Here is a 17477-nt window from a genome sequence, read left to right as displayed (position 1 = left end):
TGTGAGTATATATGACGCGCTCACTGTCTTTCGGTATAAACAATTTGCCATTAAGTGGCAAAGGGGTAAAATTTAGTTGAGTGAAATACGCGGCTCGCATAATCGCTGATGGAACAGATTGCTCTGGCGACCTCTCTAATAACGCAATAGTCCACAGTGACAATTCGTCGAGGCAAGGATTGCACAATTCCGCGGTACATGGTCGCAGGTAGATGTTTGCATCTAACGTTCATGTTCTGCTCACTCAGATCCGGTGCATTACCAGCAGGAGCTCTAAGCCGGCGCTCTATTACACCTCAGATGCGCTCGATAAGTTTGTTATATGGTGAATTTGGAGATAGAATGTCAACGGAAAATAATTATTTCTGTCCTCGAATCACTGTAATACTATTGTGACCTTGTAAAGAGAACATCCGTGCATCTGGAAGATGCTATGTTATTTGAAGAACGTCAGCCATGGGTGAATGCAATTAATCAGAAGTAGCACTTGACAAACCTTTGTAAGCCTCACGGTGGCTTACAAGAACCACAAGTCTTCTGCAGCACGCCAACCGCTGTGGCCAAGTGGTTCTAGGCGCCTCAGTCCGGAACCACGCTGCTGCTACGGTCGCATGTTCGTATCCTGCCTCGGGCCTGGATGAGTGTGATGTCCTTAGTTTAGTTAGGTTTAAGTAGTTCTAAGTCTAGGGGACTGATGACCTCAGATGATAAGTCCCATAATGCTTAGAGCCATTTGAACCATATCTTCTGCAGCGCAATACTTGCCAACACTGGTCTGGGACGCATAAGTGCCGCGGCGCATTCGACGAACAGACTTTCCCCTTCAAGGTATCTTCCGACACGGGCACAGGCGTGATGTAACCCGAAGCGTTGTGTTCTCGTGGCTATTTCACCTACACATGTCTCTAAATTGAAGTCCCCCGTCACGTTTTTTTTCTGTCTGTATGTGAAAGCTAATCTCAGGAACGAATGTAGGGGTTTTTTATACAGTTGTCTCTGATAGGTAGATTGATTCACGATGAATGTTTGTCTATATAATTCATTATCGCTACACCAAATCAAATCATCCTGCCGAGATGCTTTGTGATAACAGTGAGAAGCTGGGACATGTCGGTAAATAAATATTTCGTTGATTCAAGAAGTTCTGACGCATTGATTGGTCGCTGGGAACCTTTTTTTAGCAATATGTAACGAATGGTGGCTTCAAAGACAAATGCGGTTCCTCAGATTGTCACCCATCACGTTTCACAGAGCTCTTATTCTTCCTACTTCCACATTCTTGGATGTGACATGGACGTTAAAGATTTGTCACCCACTAGCAGTATCCTCAGAGTTCGCCAATTTTCGACAGATACTAGAGATGGGGACATGTGTAGGACCGAACAGCCACCCCGTTTCCTTGATGCCATTGCTCGCAACTGGGCAATCAAAATACGTATATCGTTTGTCGAACTCGTTTGAATTAGAAAATTTCACGAGTCTCTTTATCCCTAAAATTTGTTACATAGTTCACTGTAGCTCGTTACCTCGGTAGTGACATGGCCACTACATCCTGGTTGGCCAGTGGAGAACAAAATCCCTAACACAGCCCAGGCCCTAACCAAAGTATTGTCCCTTTCGTGTACAAAAGAACATGAGGCAATTTGTGGCAGGAGATATTTGTGTTTCCAGGAAAAGCAGTAATGCATTCATCTAAAACATGATACCACGCCCAGACTGAACACAAGTCACGATTTGATATCTGCCCCTGTTCACGCTATATGTCATCACTTCCAAGTGGTTCCGCATTGCTCTTGAATGGGTCTCTTGAATAAAAGCAAATTAGTTGCTGTTCTCCAAACTCCTGTCCTCAAAATATCGAGTTGTAATAGGTTTATTTTCGATCAACCTTTCTGAAACAGTATGGGGAAAATGTAACCTATTACTGAAAGAGGAACTGAACTGTATTACAGCGCGTACATCAGTCCATGTCTAATAATCTTACCGTCGACACGATGTTTAATCTGATGTCCTTCCTTCCTTCCGTCATTTAAAGTTCAGTCTGTCAAAAGCTTTCACGATCAACGACGAAAGGCGTCTCGTGATATGTTGCTGGGTCCTGCTGGAACTATTACCCTGTCCAGAATCAGATGGAAAGTTGTCTGTTTCTGCATTATCGGCTTTTCAAGAGCTCTGATACAGGTATGTAAAAGGAAAACACTAAGTCCATTGTGTAACATGAGGGGCGCATTGTCAGAAAACAGGACATGTTCAGGGTTTTCTATAGACCTTTCTCCTGCAATATGGATACCAAGTGCATAACGCTGTGCGACTCAAATGGTGCGGCAACTTGAAACACACTCCAATGAGATAAGGGAGAGAGTAAGATTCGTGTGAGTGTCTGAATTGCACACAGATTCACCGTGAAATTCTGATGGTATATGGACCACATGCAATGTCGTGTCTAGCCGTAGTGATATGATGCCAGCAATTTGATTAAGGCCGCACAGACGTGGATGGCGATAAATCGGGAAGAACACATCTTTCACCACGCGTTTTCCACCTTTTCGACAACCTGAAAGAACGTCTGGGGGAAAGAAGTTTTCCGTCGATTAGGACGTTCACACCGCGGTTCTAGAATCGTTCCGTGATCAAGGAGAAATTTCGTCGAAGAATTTAACGATGGGTAGAACACACATTTGTGACAATGTTGAAAAATAATGTTCTGTATATGTGCCTGAAGTGTGATGCAGCATTCAATAGAAACTACTTGGTTTGTCAATATTAGGACTAACTTTCAGAAGTCCCCTCATACCAACATAAGAGCAGAAATCATTTCACAAGGTAGAATCGAAGGTATGGGCATGTGTCTGACCTGGGCACTCAAATTTTAACAAGCTCTCGTAACGGACAGAGGACAGAAACCATCTGTTATTGCAGTAAACCATCACAAAATAATCATATGAAACTGTTTCTTCCTCAGTATATGCTAGTTGCTGTACCTCGATGCTTTTAGGAATTTGAGAAATGACACAAAGAACGGTATGACTTAGTTGCGTATGAGACAACGCCGACGTCTACTGAAACAAACCTGAGTGTGGATGTAGAATGAAGTAAGAAAAGTGTAAGAAGTATGGTGCCGTCGGCTTTCCTAAGTATGACGTTTCTGATAGCTTCAGAGGTTTACCAGAGTGTGAGCGCCGCCACTGTAGATAGGGAGACCAAGGGGAGAAGTTTCTGATCTGCTTTTGCTGCTCTACTTTTCCAAAGAACGTGGTACTACAGGAGACGTGCTGCTTCAAATAATTATAAATTTCGGCGGAAAAAGGTCACAACAGCGGCAGCACTCAGGTAGCATCTACCGCCGAGGGTCAGCAGTGGAGCTTTTGATTCGCAAACAGCGTGTGCCTTTGGTTGTTAATTGAGAAGAGCACACCATAACGCTATATTGTGTTTTCAGCTAAAGCGACAAACTTTTTCATCTAGACTGAGCATCACTTTTGATTACTGTGCTAATTAAATATCGCATTCAATTTAATTTTTAACGCGGCGTTGTAAAAGCGCGTTAATAAAGCCATCCGTGTTAACACGAGAATTTAAAATGCGCTCCGGCGGATGGACGCCGCCGCCGCTGCCCGACACGTGTCGCCCTCTACTGCCAACATGGCCGCCGCGCGCACCGTCCAGCGCCAGCAGGACGCCCGCGGCCAGCTCGCGAAACACGTGATGGAGTCGCGTCCGTTCGCTGCACACATGTTTCAACGTTTAACTCACACCTTCATCGGTACGGAATACGTTGCACTTGTAGATAAACAACTGTGTACGATATCTGCGAAGTACGGTATAACGAAGTCGCCTGATAGTTGACAAGTGAGCACTGTTTCTAGAACCTGTAAACACACACAGCGCTAACAAAACAAACACACACAACACAAGTAAACAGACGGGTGTGCATATACTTCATCTCATCTGGCTTTCTTCTTCTACAGTACATAACAGTTAATTCGCGGTCTGTTAATTGGTGAAATGAAGTGTCTTTCGGATTCTTGACAAAAGAATAGGTTAAGCGGAAAGAGTGATTTTCATAATTTGTGTGGTTTTCGCCTTCGTCGCTGGTGATTCACCTGGAGGTGAGTTTTATTATATTTCTCTGCTCTTGCATTAGACATAAGATTTTGGATTTTATAAATGCCGAGACTGACGAGAAAAATAAACTGTCGAAAAATATTTCTTGTGTGGCATGGGAAATTTACAAGCCAAAACTTAACATATTCTGCGTGTGAGTTCATTAGGGTCGGACGAGAAGCAGTTAGTATTGTCGAGTGCAAATGAGGTGGTTAGACATCACTGGATAGGGGACCTTGAAGAAAGAGGTGATGTACATAATATTACGAATGAATCAAAGATACAAGTAGGTTCTTAGGAACGTATCAGTATCAGAATGTGACAGTTTCAAGTTGTGAGAAGAGCGAAAGTCACGGTATTTTCTTTCGTAACAACCTCGAGAGAAGTTAGTAGATCAACTACAACTTGGAGAATACCCAAACAAGGAAAGTGCGAATGGAATAAAAAAGAAGTTGATTGACACCAGAAGGGAGAGAAGCAAAATGAGTGCCGTAGTTCATAAAAAAAATATGAATAAAATCTACTGAAACGGAAACGTTGAATATGGACAGAAGAGTAGACACGTAAAAAGTTATCACGTGGTGTTTGGCTGTGGGCGCCGTTGCGACAGCACTCTTTTACTCAGCGCTCAGCCGTAAAGTGATGTTTATTTCAGAGCCATCTGGTGCCAAGACGTTGACAAGAATATTACAACAGCAGCTGCCCTTTCCTCCAACATCGCTTCTAAATGTGGGTTGGACCAGTGCAGCACCGGTTTCTGCGAGACTCTTCCTGTGTTTGTAAAGTAATTGTTGGCACAGCGGTGCCAATTTCACATACTGAAATAAGGGAAAATTACAATACCCATACCCGAATAATAAAGAAGCACAACGCATGAGAGACCGGATTTTAGGGCTTGACACTGCAAACTGTAATTTCTAATCATTTGTCGAAGTTGGGTATACAGGCGTTGGACATGAAAAAACTGCGAGAAATGGTTGGTGCTAGCCAAGCCTGTAGGTTGCGATGTTGTCTTTGACCACGAACGGCACCTGTGCAATACCCTCAATACGTGGCAAGTGTCAGTCCTGGTCAGAACAACGTTCTGTATAGTTGTGACTGCTTTATGTCGGTGTTAAGTGAATTCGAATGTATGCAAATGGTTGGTACTCCTACGGCTCGTGTTTGTGTCACCAAGTTAGCCGAAGTGTTTGGTGTTTCAATAGGCGCCACATCAAATATTTATACCCCACACAGGGAAAACGGAAAAACATCATCCGGTAAGTCACACTACTGACGAAAGTATGTATTGGGTGATAGTTAACCAAACATCCATTGAAGAGGATTGTGACGAAAAATAAGAGGACAAAGCTGCAAAAGTCGCTGCAGAACCGAATGTCGCACTCGCGAACCCTGCTAACACCAAAACACCACGAAGGGAGCTCCATAAGCAGGGAACTGCAGGGCGAGTTGGAATTTCAGAACCATTCGTCAGTGATGCAGATGCTCGTAACAGGAGAAAATGGTGCCAATGGCATCAAACTTGGACTATGGAACAATGAAAAAAAAGTCATTTGATCGGATGAGTCTCGTTTCACACAATCCTCTGACCGAGTTTACGTCCCAAGAGTGATGATTTGGGCAGCCATATCGTGGTACTCCATGGCTTCCTCGCCGAGGTCGCTTTACTGCTAAGGATTACGTGACCATTTTGGCTGATCAGATACATCCCACAGTACAACTTTTGTTCGCCAATGGTGATGTTGTGTTCCAAGGCGAAAGTGTCTCTGTCAACACACCTTGCATCATCGAGGTCTGCTTCTGTGAACACCGTTATGAGATCTGGTTTTGTGAGCACGAGGATGAATTTTCGCACCTCCCCTTGCTACCACAGTTACCAGATCTCAGTATTATTGAGCGTTTGTGGTCTGCTTTGCAGGAAGAATGATGTAAGGTTTCCTGTAAAACCATACAGGACCTGTATTTATCCATTCCGAGACGGCAGGAAGCTGTTTTTTGTGGCCACGCTTTTCTTACACTGTAAAATACATGGTGGTAATCTGTTATTTCCATATCTTTGTCGATCAGCTACATGGTTGTATGTTCCATGAAACTCGGTTGCTCCAACCCATTGCAAGAGTTTCAGTTTTTTTCAAAGGGCTCTGTTTCGGTGATTCAATGTTAGAGACGATATCGAATCTTCCAGCTATTTTAGGCCAGTTGAAGTAAGAAAATCAACCTGCGTAACTTTACTGTACAGTGCAGCTTTTCCCAGACTCTGCCTCCAGAATTGCTAAAGAAACAAAGATGAAAGAATAATGTGAACCTGCAGTGATCTTACACGCAAATTGATACCATTGCAGCCGAATAATGTGTCAAAAGAGGAGTACAGCCTTACCTTCACGTCGTCTCTAAAACACAGTGGTGCATTACCATTCAGCTTTGGAGATTGGATCAGACAGGGAAACCACCGAACTTCATTTGGAGGTTTTCAAACCTGTGACTTCATTTATTGCAGCATGGTAATACTGAAACCCTCTTTTAATACGTAGTCGATCGGAAATAACAATTTCTAATATAAAACACGATTTGCTCCCTCAGTTCATGGCATTTACGCGTTCGTTATTTAACGCAAGAATCGAGCATTTTGGACTTCAAAATTTCATAAACTGTAACCCATTTTACTCCCTGGAGCGATGTGAAAAATCTATTCATACCACACTACTTTTGTTCCCTTATGTACGACAGTTTTTTGATGACCATGCACCATTTATTTCCCTGGAAGCTTCATTTCGAATATTGAGGATTTTGGACGTTGTTGGTCAGCTGCAGCTGTTAAATTTTATAGCTTTGTCGCCGAATTGTTTTGCGAAGCATCTTTTTAAAGGTGCCGGCTGCTGCTTTTGTTACGTTATTTCCACTGCAATTTTCAGCAGCCCTCGTCAGTGTTCGGCAATCGTTATGAGTGAGGGTTGCGTTTCCACTGTTGACTTGATTAACGTAGGTCGTCAAAGCAGATATTGTTCCGATTAATGAAGTTTCATAAAATGGCAGCTGTTGCTACATTCTCCAACTGAAAGTGCACGAACTGTCCGATCTCAGAATTCTACATAGTAGTAAAGGCCTTTTCACAGAGAGAATTATATACCCTGTACGGCTTCTTACACAGTATACGAAGACATAGCCGTAACAATTCACGTCACAGTGAGTATCCATCCCGGAGGGCTCACTTTGAGTACGATATGTTGCCAGTGGCATTGGCTGCTCTCTCCTAAGGCTGTAGCGAGGACCGTCATTCCATCGTGCATTTGTGTGAATGTGAGCCGGGGCCAGATGGTTGTCAGGTGCGACGGGCTCAGATCTGCCCCCGCCACCTCCGCCATGTCCCCCACCGCGCGGCTCTGCGACGAGAAACTCGCTTCCGCCAAGTTTTACCGTTACTTTGCAACTTACGGCTCTCAACTTTCACCGTTATTAATTTTGTTGCATAGCTCTCTTGATTATAGATAATTTAATTCTGGCCTTAATTTCGTTTTAAACAAGACGTAATATCGTGCTTCATAAATTCTCACATTACGAAAACTCGCCGTGTTTAGGTAAATGCTGTTAGGAAAGTTGCCGTTCGCTTCTTTCGAGAAGTTCCCATATTGGGAAAAGCTTCATTGTCGTCAGTAACTGTCAAGAGGCGGCGAATTGCAAACACGTTTTATTTCGGAAAACTTCCGAGTGATACTGTACCCCCCCGAATAAAAACCAGCAGATACTCGAATAAATATCGAAGTATAGTAATTTAGCTAGTTCGTATTTTGACTACATTTTCGCTATCACTGTTACAAAAAGTATCACTCATCTTTTCGGAAGTAAAGTGTTTTAGGGCATATCCTCTCCCGCCGATTGCCCAAATAAAATTTCTCACTGCTGCACGTTTTGTTTTCTCTCTCTTGCAGCGATAGAGTATTTCGTGCATATAGATACCTTTCTGAATCTCGAATAGAATCAGAGGAATGTATGATTGATTTTTAACCCAGCCAAGAGGCAGATGATACGAGTGCTCTAATGGTGTGTGTGTGTGTGTGTGTGTGTGTGTGTGTGAGAGAGAGAGAGAGAGAGAGAGAGAGAGAGAGAGAGAGACTGACTATGGTGAAACACCTAGTTCTTTGAAACACATTCATTTCGAGGTTCATTTCATCCGTAAACCTTGACTGTGCACAGGACGCTGGTGACTAATGCAGTTAGAATGAAAAGGCGTGTTTTCGTGACCTTGTGCTTGATACAAACGGACGCTTGTCAGTTTGACAGCGCTGTTTTCCGTTCATTTTGGTTGCTTTATCTGTTTGCTTTTTTGCAGCCTGTTCGTAGATGAGAGATTCTGACGTGAACCACATAGCGTAAAGACAAAAAATCTCTTTAAGATTCATGTACCAAGTAGCGACAAATCCGCAGGGACGTTGCCTTAACCCCATGATTTAGATACTGCGACGCCGCTGTACCTTCCACGACGTTTCACTCTCACTTCTCAATAAAGCACAAATGAGGTTTTGTAGGCCTACTACTTTGCCGTCAAAAGAATTAACATGTTTAAACGAGACAGGCGGGTCGATTGTGGAATAGTGGACTTGTTACTGCTAGGAGCAAGTTTCAAACCCTAATACGGGAACTCAGATTTAGGTTAACGTTTGTGATTACGCATCGGAACTTCTGCCGCTGATCCTTCCTCTACCACACCGTCGACACCCAACTATCACATCAAAATTAAGCCTTGGTCCCATTTATAATTCCGCCACTTCCAGGGAGGGCATTTGCGCATTTCAATAGAAGAAATGACCGTCATGGATTCATTTAAGGTGATGGCAATGCACACAAACTGCAGCAACCGAAATACGCTATGGCAGGCTTTTTAAATTGCACTGGGACGTCCAATAACGTAACAGCTTCATTGTTTCGAAACGCATGTGCCGTGTTGAATCCTCAGAGAAATATAACAAATTAGAAATATAACAGCCAAATTAATTTCAGTTCAGTTAGTATGTTCTTTTTTGTCTTCTTGTTCTTGTCCTCCTCCTTCTTCGGTCTATATCAATCCATTGCTGGATATATGTGTGCATTGCCTTCGACTGTGGCGCAGTGGTTAGACACTGGACTCGCATTCGGGAGGACGACGGTTCAATCCCGCGTCCGACCATCCTGATTTAGGTTTTCCGTGATTTCCCTAAATCGCTCCAGGCAAATGCTGGGATGGTTCCTTTCAGAGGGCACGGCCGACTTCCTTCCCCGTCCTTCCCTAATCCGATGAGACCGATGACCTCTCTGTCTGGACTCCTTCCCCAAAACAACCCTTCGACTGTGAGCCCTGGTACGATCGTGTTCCAACCACCAGCTTCACGTCATCTCTGTTGGTGTCTTCCAATGCCTCTGTTGCTGTCCCAGAGTAGGGTTTAATGTTCCATCTACAACAAGGTCAATAAAGACGGAGTACAAGTTCGGATTGTTTCAAGGATGTGGAAGAAAATCGGCGTGCCCTTTCAGAGGAACCATGCCGACTTATGCATGAAGCGATTCAGGGAAATCACGGAAAACCTAAATCGCGATGGTCGAAAGCGGATTCGAACCGCCATCCTCCCGAATGCGAATCCCCTGTGCTAACCTCTCTCTGCGGGTGCGAGTGGTTGTCGCAATCGACTCAGGAGTCTACTTGCCCAGGAAAGCATGCTGTTAAATCTCTTGATGAGCCTCCTCCGATACGGCACATCGGCCACCCTGATTTACGACCATAACCGCAGCGGGGATCATTAGTTTGTTTCTTAATTACCCTAAATCTTTTTCGCGTAGCTGACGGTTTTCGTAATTATGAAGCCAGCCCGCTTAGTCGTAATTCATTCTCCTTCACATCTCCGTTCTTCATTTAACGTGGCGCATATTAAAGTCAGCTGCGTCGAAATATGGCCCGGGGAAATGCCCGTGTGGAGGATTAACATACACGGGGTTAGAACGTGTAACACAGACCCACTGTGTGTATCGGTAACACGTTTTATTGTGTATTCAAAATAGTACTCATCCCGAGGAACTCGTTTTCACGTGACCTCCAGTTTACGGCGGTACAGTCGCGGAGAAGAGAGAAGCAGCAGTGCCGCACAGAGCCGTGGAGGGACCCGCGCCGCCTCTGCCGCGCGCCGCATGGCCCCGGCTGTACCACATCCGGTTCCATAATATAATCTTGTATGTAGTTTGATGAGAACTTGTACGCTCCTGCGACGCTAAAAGTGGCTCTTTACAGTTGCGGCAGGGTAAACAGCGCAGCGGGAGGACTCTTCGCCTCCAGTGATTCACGGCTGGGCTCGCCTCCTCTCGCCTTCCGTTCGGCCTTCGCCCCTAATTCGTTGCGGCCAATCTTGTTACGATTGCGAAACATCCGACGTCATCGCTCTATTCATCCTGTTCCTGACTATGATTATAAAGTGGCGTCGAGAGACGGGACGTTAACATATGTCGGAGCAGAGAAAAATAAAGAGTCACAAACACATCGGATGTTATACAGACATTTTTGATTTGGCACTGGAACAGCACGCTGCTTTTTGTCTTGAACACACACATATGTTTCGGTAATTGATAGTTACTGAAGCATGAAAACGACGAAACTATAAACGCAGTTTCCTACAGACTAAGTAAAAAGAAAGCAACAACCTACCAAAATAAGTTTTAATTCATTTTATTTTAATAGCAACAGTTTCTGGTTTCGCAGTTTTAAAAAATTATCAGACGCTGCATATGCTTGGCTCCGTATGGTGAAATACGCTCTAAGTGCCAATTTTTTTCAAAAAAGCGTTTTCAGGGCTCTTGTGTTCTCAGTACTCTGTTACATGTCCCTAGATTTGTTCAAAGTTTCAAATCACGGAGAAAACGTCCCGAACATTCATTGCTAAAAGACGCATCGTCTTTGTGGCAAGCAGTGATTTTCTCAGGAGATCTGTCATTTTATGTTTCGAACCCATTTCTCGTAATACCAATGCATAAAACTGGCTTATCTGATTTTAAAAATGCCGCTGAAACATTGTTGTCAACGCATCGGTGTAAGATCTCCAAATATTAAATGATGAAAGTGTCTCTTGCTCACCATCTCAGATATCTCTGAAACAGAGGAGCTGAAAAAGGTCAATGTAATCAAAAGATGAAATACCATGGCACATGTATGTCACGCCGTACTTCATCTGAAAGACCAACATTGAACAGCATAAAGAGTTTTACATTAAAGCTTACAACATTTGATACCAAAAACGGAGTTGTGGAAGAAAAAAAACTAAAAACTGTGGGATGTTTGCCGCGCGGAGTGGCCGCGTGGTTTGAGGCGTCATGTCACGGATTGCGCGGCCCCTCGCGCCGGAGGCACGAGTCCTCCGTCGGACATGAGTATGTGTGTTGTTCTTAGCATAAGTTAGTTTCAGTAGTGTGCATCAGCAGTGATCCCTTAGGAATTCACACACATTTGAACATTTTTTTTTTTTTTTTGTGGGATGTTTTTTCATGAATTGAATGTTGTCAAAACTAATGAGAAATGTTTTCTGTTGGATGTAGTTCTATTAATTGAAATATTACTGCTGTACTACTGTACTCCTTGTGAGGCAAATTGAGGAGCTACTTGACTGAGTCGTAGCGGCTCCGGTATCGGAAACTGACCTACGGCTGGGAGAGCGGTGTGCTGACCACATGCCCCTCCACATCCGCATCCAGTGACGCCTGTGGGCTGAGGATGACACGGCGGCCGGTCTTTACTGTATGGCACTTAATAAATTCTTTGTTTTCTAATTTCTCGCATTAGTTTTTGCAATGGTGAGGTGTACAACATAATTCGGTGGTATCAGAATACCTTCTCAATTTTTTGAGTACTAATAAGTTACGTAGAAAACGAGATACATTTGTTTTTGATTCTCCTGACAAATGTGAGATTTGTTAGTTCAGCGTTTCACATATCCGCGAACATGAATGAATAATTTCAGAGTAATTATGGGAAATCAAATTGGCATTTAGAACTTTTACTATAGTGCAGCGTATGTGATATGCCCACATGGTGGACAGTCTCTTACGTCTGAGTTCCAGCTATATAAGTAACATTCCAAGCGGTCATAGCCTGTACACAGTACTTTAGCACGAGTTTTGAAATGCAAGCAAGTATTCCTATAATAATTTTCAAGCTGTTAATTTATATTTATGATAGGGCAATTCATCTCTAAATGTCATTTGTTTTTTCCTTTCTCCCAGTTGTGGTGTACCTGTAGAAAAATAAAATAAAATCATTGATATCTGGGAGATACGGCAGCCGAACTATACAAAATGGCTCGTTAATGTTTTGAGTTGGACTATTCGGCTTGCTCTAAATGGCGCAACTGGTAGCACGCAATCAGCGAAAGGAAGGAATCGAATTTCCTTAAGGCACACAATTTTAACTTCTCATAAATGCCATCCCAGCATGCATTCCGTTAAGGAATGCAAACATTGCTTCTCAGCAATGAGTTAGTTGAAAAGCGAAACCGGAAACGACGGTTACAAAATGAAGTGACGTAACCCAGGTTACCTGTGATTTCAGAAACGTTACTTGACAAAACGTGTCCTCAATCCCGGGCGATTAGTTGAATGCCGCTTTACCAGGTACGCGTCTGTTGGAGATGGCGTGCATTTGCCTTCCTCCGATCTTTGATCTGACTTACCCAGCCATTTATAGTGAGACCTACAGTTTAACACAGAGTCTAAACCACGGTCTAACTGCATTTTTCACATTAAGAAACGTTGCTGCTACGAGTGAAAGAAGTGATAAGTGACACACTAAAATCCTCGAAGTGAGCGGGCATCGAACCCGTTACCTGCCTCTTTTTCACTGAGATACCGAGACGGATCTGGTAAGCACAGAACGTAAACATTTTGCCAAAAATGTATTTACACAAGAACAGTACTGAAAATGTCATTTTCTGCTAATGTGGTTCAAATGGTTCAAATGGCTCTGAGCACTATGGGACTTAACATCTGTATTCATCAGTCCCCTAGAACTTAGAACTACTTAAACCTAACGAACCTAAGGACATCACACACATCCATGCCCGAGGCAGGATTCGAACCTGCGACGTAGCGGTCGCGCGATTCCGGACTGAGCGCACCGCGACTTGGTGACTGAGCTGCATGTGTCTGGTTAAGAAACATAAATTCCAAAAATCAAAGAGCAAAACTGAGATAACATTTGTGTGGTGAATCAGTTTTACTGACGGTTTTTTTTTCCAAAACTCTTTTTTTATAGTAACGGGTTGGTGTGGTCAGGGCTCAGTTAATATGATCTACAGGTGAACGCTGACTTTGCCCATGAGACATGATGTGGACCTATAGGAGATTATCAAGGCCGATGATTCATCACGTTATTTAAACATGACAGCTAAGAGAAAAGCTCTTAAAGGGGTGTGGAGCTATGCCGACTCCTCTGCCGCGGCCAGCTGCGCTAGGTTGCTCGGCTGAGGGTCCATGGCGCGAACCGCCCTACTGAGATTGTCCCGCGGATTCTGTATTGGGTTTGGGTTTAAATCCGATGAGTTTGTTGGTCAGGGGGTACGGTAAACTCATCCTGGTGCTCTTCGAACCCAGCACGTACACAGCGAGCTGCGTGACACGTTGCGTTGTCTGCTCGTAGACGCCATCGTGTCGAAGAAGAACAAATGCTTGTAGCGGTGAAAATGGTCTCCAAGGAGAGATGCGTAAGTACGTTGGTGCACGTAAGTGTGCTGGTCCACTGTGCCTTCCAGAATGACAAGATCATGCAGGGAATGCCAGGAAAACATTCTCCAGTCTTCGCCAGACTGGACGCATCCGACGATTGTTGCAGGGTGTTTGCTTTCAGACGTTTCACTTAGTAACACGCTAACGGTCGTCTGTCTGATGGAACGCAAAACGTTATTCATCTGCAAAGGCCGCCTGTCGCCACTCAGTGCACGTTCAGTTGCTGTATTGCCGTGCAAATTACAGCCTTCGCCGGCGACGAACTGCAGTCAGCATGAGCGCAAGAACCAGAGGCCTGTTGCAAAGGCCCATACGGAGTAATGTTCGCTGAACGGTCCTTGAGGAAACACTGTTGTTAGCCCCTTGGTTCATCTAGGCCATCAGCTGCTCAACAGTTGCATGTCTATTCACGCGTGCACATCTCCGCAGTCGTTCACCCCTGTCGCTATTGTCCGTGGTGCACCACGCTTACCTTATCGCCAGTCTCCGATAGCGCCCTTTTCCCACGCACGGTATACTTTAACCGCGGCGGCACGCGAACAAAAAATGGTTCAAATGGCTCTGAGCACTATGGGACTTGAACACCTGAGGTCATCAGTCCCCCAGAACTTAGAACTACTTAAACTTAAGGACATCACACACATCCATGCCCGAGGCAGGACTGAAGCGCCTAGAACCGCTCGGCCACCAAGGCCAGCGACACGCGAACATTTTACAAACTTAACCGTTTTGGAAGTGCTTCCATCCTTGAGCCGAAACCCAATGATCATGCCCCCTTGGACGACCGTTTCCGCGTTACGGGAACGAGTGCATTGCTTTCTGCCCCCCCCCCCCCCCTCCCCCCCGACACGCTTTAATGCCCTCCAGTGCTAATGCTATCACTACTGTCTGTGAGTGGTTACTGGACGATAACCTCGAACGTCGGCGGTAGTCACATTAATGTGATAGGACCGTGTACGATTCAGTATTTCCCAAACGACAATAAGACTCTTGAGCTGAGTGAATGGTGTCACTTATATATATCATACTTGAAGCGATTGCTGGAATCGCACGGTATGGCCTGCTGACGCTAACGCTCTGTAAAAAATATCGTACGCTTCTTACTACGTATCTCATATTAGATATTTTTTGGTGTAATAATTCAACTTAAAAATGTTCTTCCCTCTTCATGCAAGCCCTATAGTCCTTTCAAGATCTCTCACGTTTCGCGTAAACAACAGAACCTCCGCTATTCGCAGTTTGAGCGCCTGGGAAGAAAAAATGTGGCCGGTACAATCGAAGAGGAACGTGCAGTGACGAGTAAAGTTAGTGAATACTCACGGGTACATGATGTAACGAATGGTCACGAATACAATATCGCTGTTTTGATGTAATCATAATAGTGCCTAGTATCTCCTGCACGTTTATAGAAGGATCCGCGTGCATCATCTCCGCCGCGCTTAGCCCGAATCCTCCAGGATCTGTCGAGGTGAAAGCTGGCCCCCTTCCCGTATCTCGGTCAGCCAGAGTACCTCTCATCGCGTACAGACACAAAATACATCTTACTGTCGCGGTTGACTGTGTATTTGCGATCTCTCCGTTTCACACATATCTGCTTACTGATATCTTCACGAGCACCGACTGCGGTGGTTTAGGTACACTTACGAACCTGCCACATAAAAAGTAGACTTTGTTGCCGTTAAACCCTGTTTTCAGTTCCCTGGCAACGTACCGAAAATGTATCGATTTTACATCGATGATTTCTTCTAACGCTCCTTGAATCAACCGTTTCGCTTTTAGATGTTTACTGCTGCCATTAAAAAGCAGGCAATTTGCCACTGGTTCAAAAAACAGAAAGAAAAAAAAACATTCTTTTAAAATGAAAATTAAAGTAAGTAAAGTTCTAAGTTTGAAAAATACAACAATGGAGAAAACCATATGATTCTAATTATGAATTGATGAAAAATTTTACTGTAAATTTTTTATAACAAAACTATGATGATTTTCTTCCTATAGCATTAGTATACATCAATGATAACGCAATGCAACCCGGTTGCATTCCGTCACCGATATACAAAGCGTAAAATTAACCGTGTGTGTGTGTGTGTGTGTGTGAGAGAGAGAGAGAGAGAGAGAGAGAGAGAGAACGAACGAATTAGAGAACTTTTTTATTTTTATTTTTTTTCCCGAAGAGTATAGTTGCGTATCCAAACTGAGCATCCCTGTAGTTCTAGCACCAGGAAAGCCATCAAAGACTAGTGTCACTTCGTAAAAAGCGTCCTTGGGCCCCGAGAGCGCTGCCTCACTGGAAAGCTAGTGGTGGATTTCACAACTGTTGTGGACATTAGAAATTACGCCCATTACTTGTTTTGTAGCTGCAGCGATACATTCGTTCGGCGCAGGAAAACAGGTGGGTAATACCATTGTTTGTACTCCCTACTGGCCGTCTGAATGCCGAGCTGACATGACCGAAGATTATGGTAAGAATCTGGTACAAACTCTTCGACTGCTCTAATCCGGCGGCAGTGCAGTATCTATCGTGACATAACGTAATGTCTGTAAACGTATTGCATATTACGTGATTAGTACATTTTCTGGTTTACTGATGGCTATATATAATATAAAAAAGTGAGGGTTATTACTCGGTACAAGCGAGAATTACGATGATTTATTCTTTTTAGATCGGGTGTTTGCAAATTGTATTCAAACAAAATGCTTAAGTAAATATAAATGAACATTCAAGTGCTTTCAGCAGCATATCCGTAGCCATTATTTATTAGTTGTACAAATGAGTTAATATTTGCCTCTAATTACTTCGCTAGTGCTGGGGTCTCAAAGCGACAACACATATAGGAGTTACCCTATAAGGAGACGGCATGATTACTTCTATCGAGAAGTACTGTAGGCGCGGTGCAAAATCTCGAAGTCTTCCTCGAAGTACACTTGATCACGGGTATCCGGACACCGCTGTGTAATGCGTAATAGACTACTAGGCGTCACGAGATACGGATCCGCCAGTATAAAAGGAAGCGGGAAGTACTGTGTTGTCAGTAGAGAACAGTAATAACAGCAGAATAGGTTGTTCAGAAGAGGTCAGCGACTTGAACGTGCACTCGTCATTAGATGTCGCCTGAGTTGCAAATCCCTTAGGGACATTCAACTTTTCTAAAGTTGCACAAGTCAACTGTTGCTTATGCGATTGTGAAGTGGTAACGCGAAGGAACAACCACAGTCAAACCACGACCAGGCAGGTCTCCTGTACTGTCGGACAGAGACAGTCGAGCTTGCGGAGGGTGATTGTAAAAAATCGCTTCACAGCACTCGTGAATTCCACAGTGCTACTAGCAGACATGCTAGCACAATGACGGAGGAAGTGGTATTGCGGTATGGGGTATTTTTCGTGGTTAGGGTGTACACCCGTAATTGCACTTAAGAGAACTCTAAATGCAGAAGGATATAACTACCCTGCCATAAACAGAACCTGTGAGGCAGTGGTTTGTGGACAACAACATAACGAATGAACTGGTCTGCCAAGAGTCCCTAACTGTATCCAGTGGAACTGTTTTGCGACGAGTTAGAACATCGACTTCCCTCCAGACCCCATCGTCCTTTACTACCTTTACTGGTTTGGGCTCTTGCGGAAAAAAGGTCTGCCATTCCATCAG

General features: G+C 44.1%; 1 protein-coding gene across 5 annotated transcripts in view; it reads left to right on the top strand.

Moving 5' to 3' along the window:
• LOC126270800 (TOX high mobility group box family member 4-like) overlaps positions 1-17477 on the top strand; it is a 451035-nt gene that overhangs the window by 201595 nt on the left and 231963 nt on the right. For 2 of the 5 annotated variants that reach the window (XM_049974102.1, XM_049974100.1), the window contains exon 1: positions 3678-4109. The exons of the other annotated variants lie outside the window; for them this stretch is intronic. The gene's annotated coding sequence lies outside the window, so the exon portion shown is untranslated. Of the gene's footprint in view, positions 1-3677; positions 4110-17477 lie in introns of those variants that run through there. 5 annotated transcript variants of the gene reach the window in all.

Source organism: Schistocerca gregaria, chromosome 1 (assembly GCF_023897955.1).
Source record: "Schistocerca gregaria isolate iqSchGreg1 chromosome 1, iqSchGreg1.2, whole genome shotgun sequence".
NCBI classification, from domain to species: domain Eukaryota; kingdom Metazoa; phylum Arthropoda; class Insecta; order Orthoptera; family Acrididae; genus Schistocerca; species Schistocerca gregaria.
Note: the sequence above shows the minus strand (reverse complement) of the source record. Positions and strands in the feature narration are given on the sequence as shown.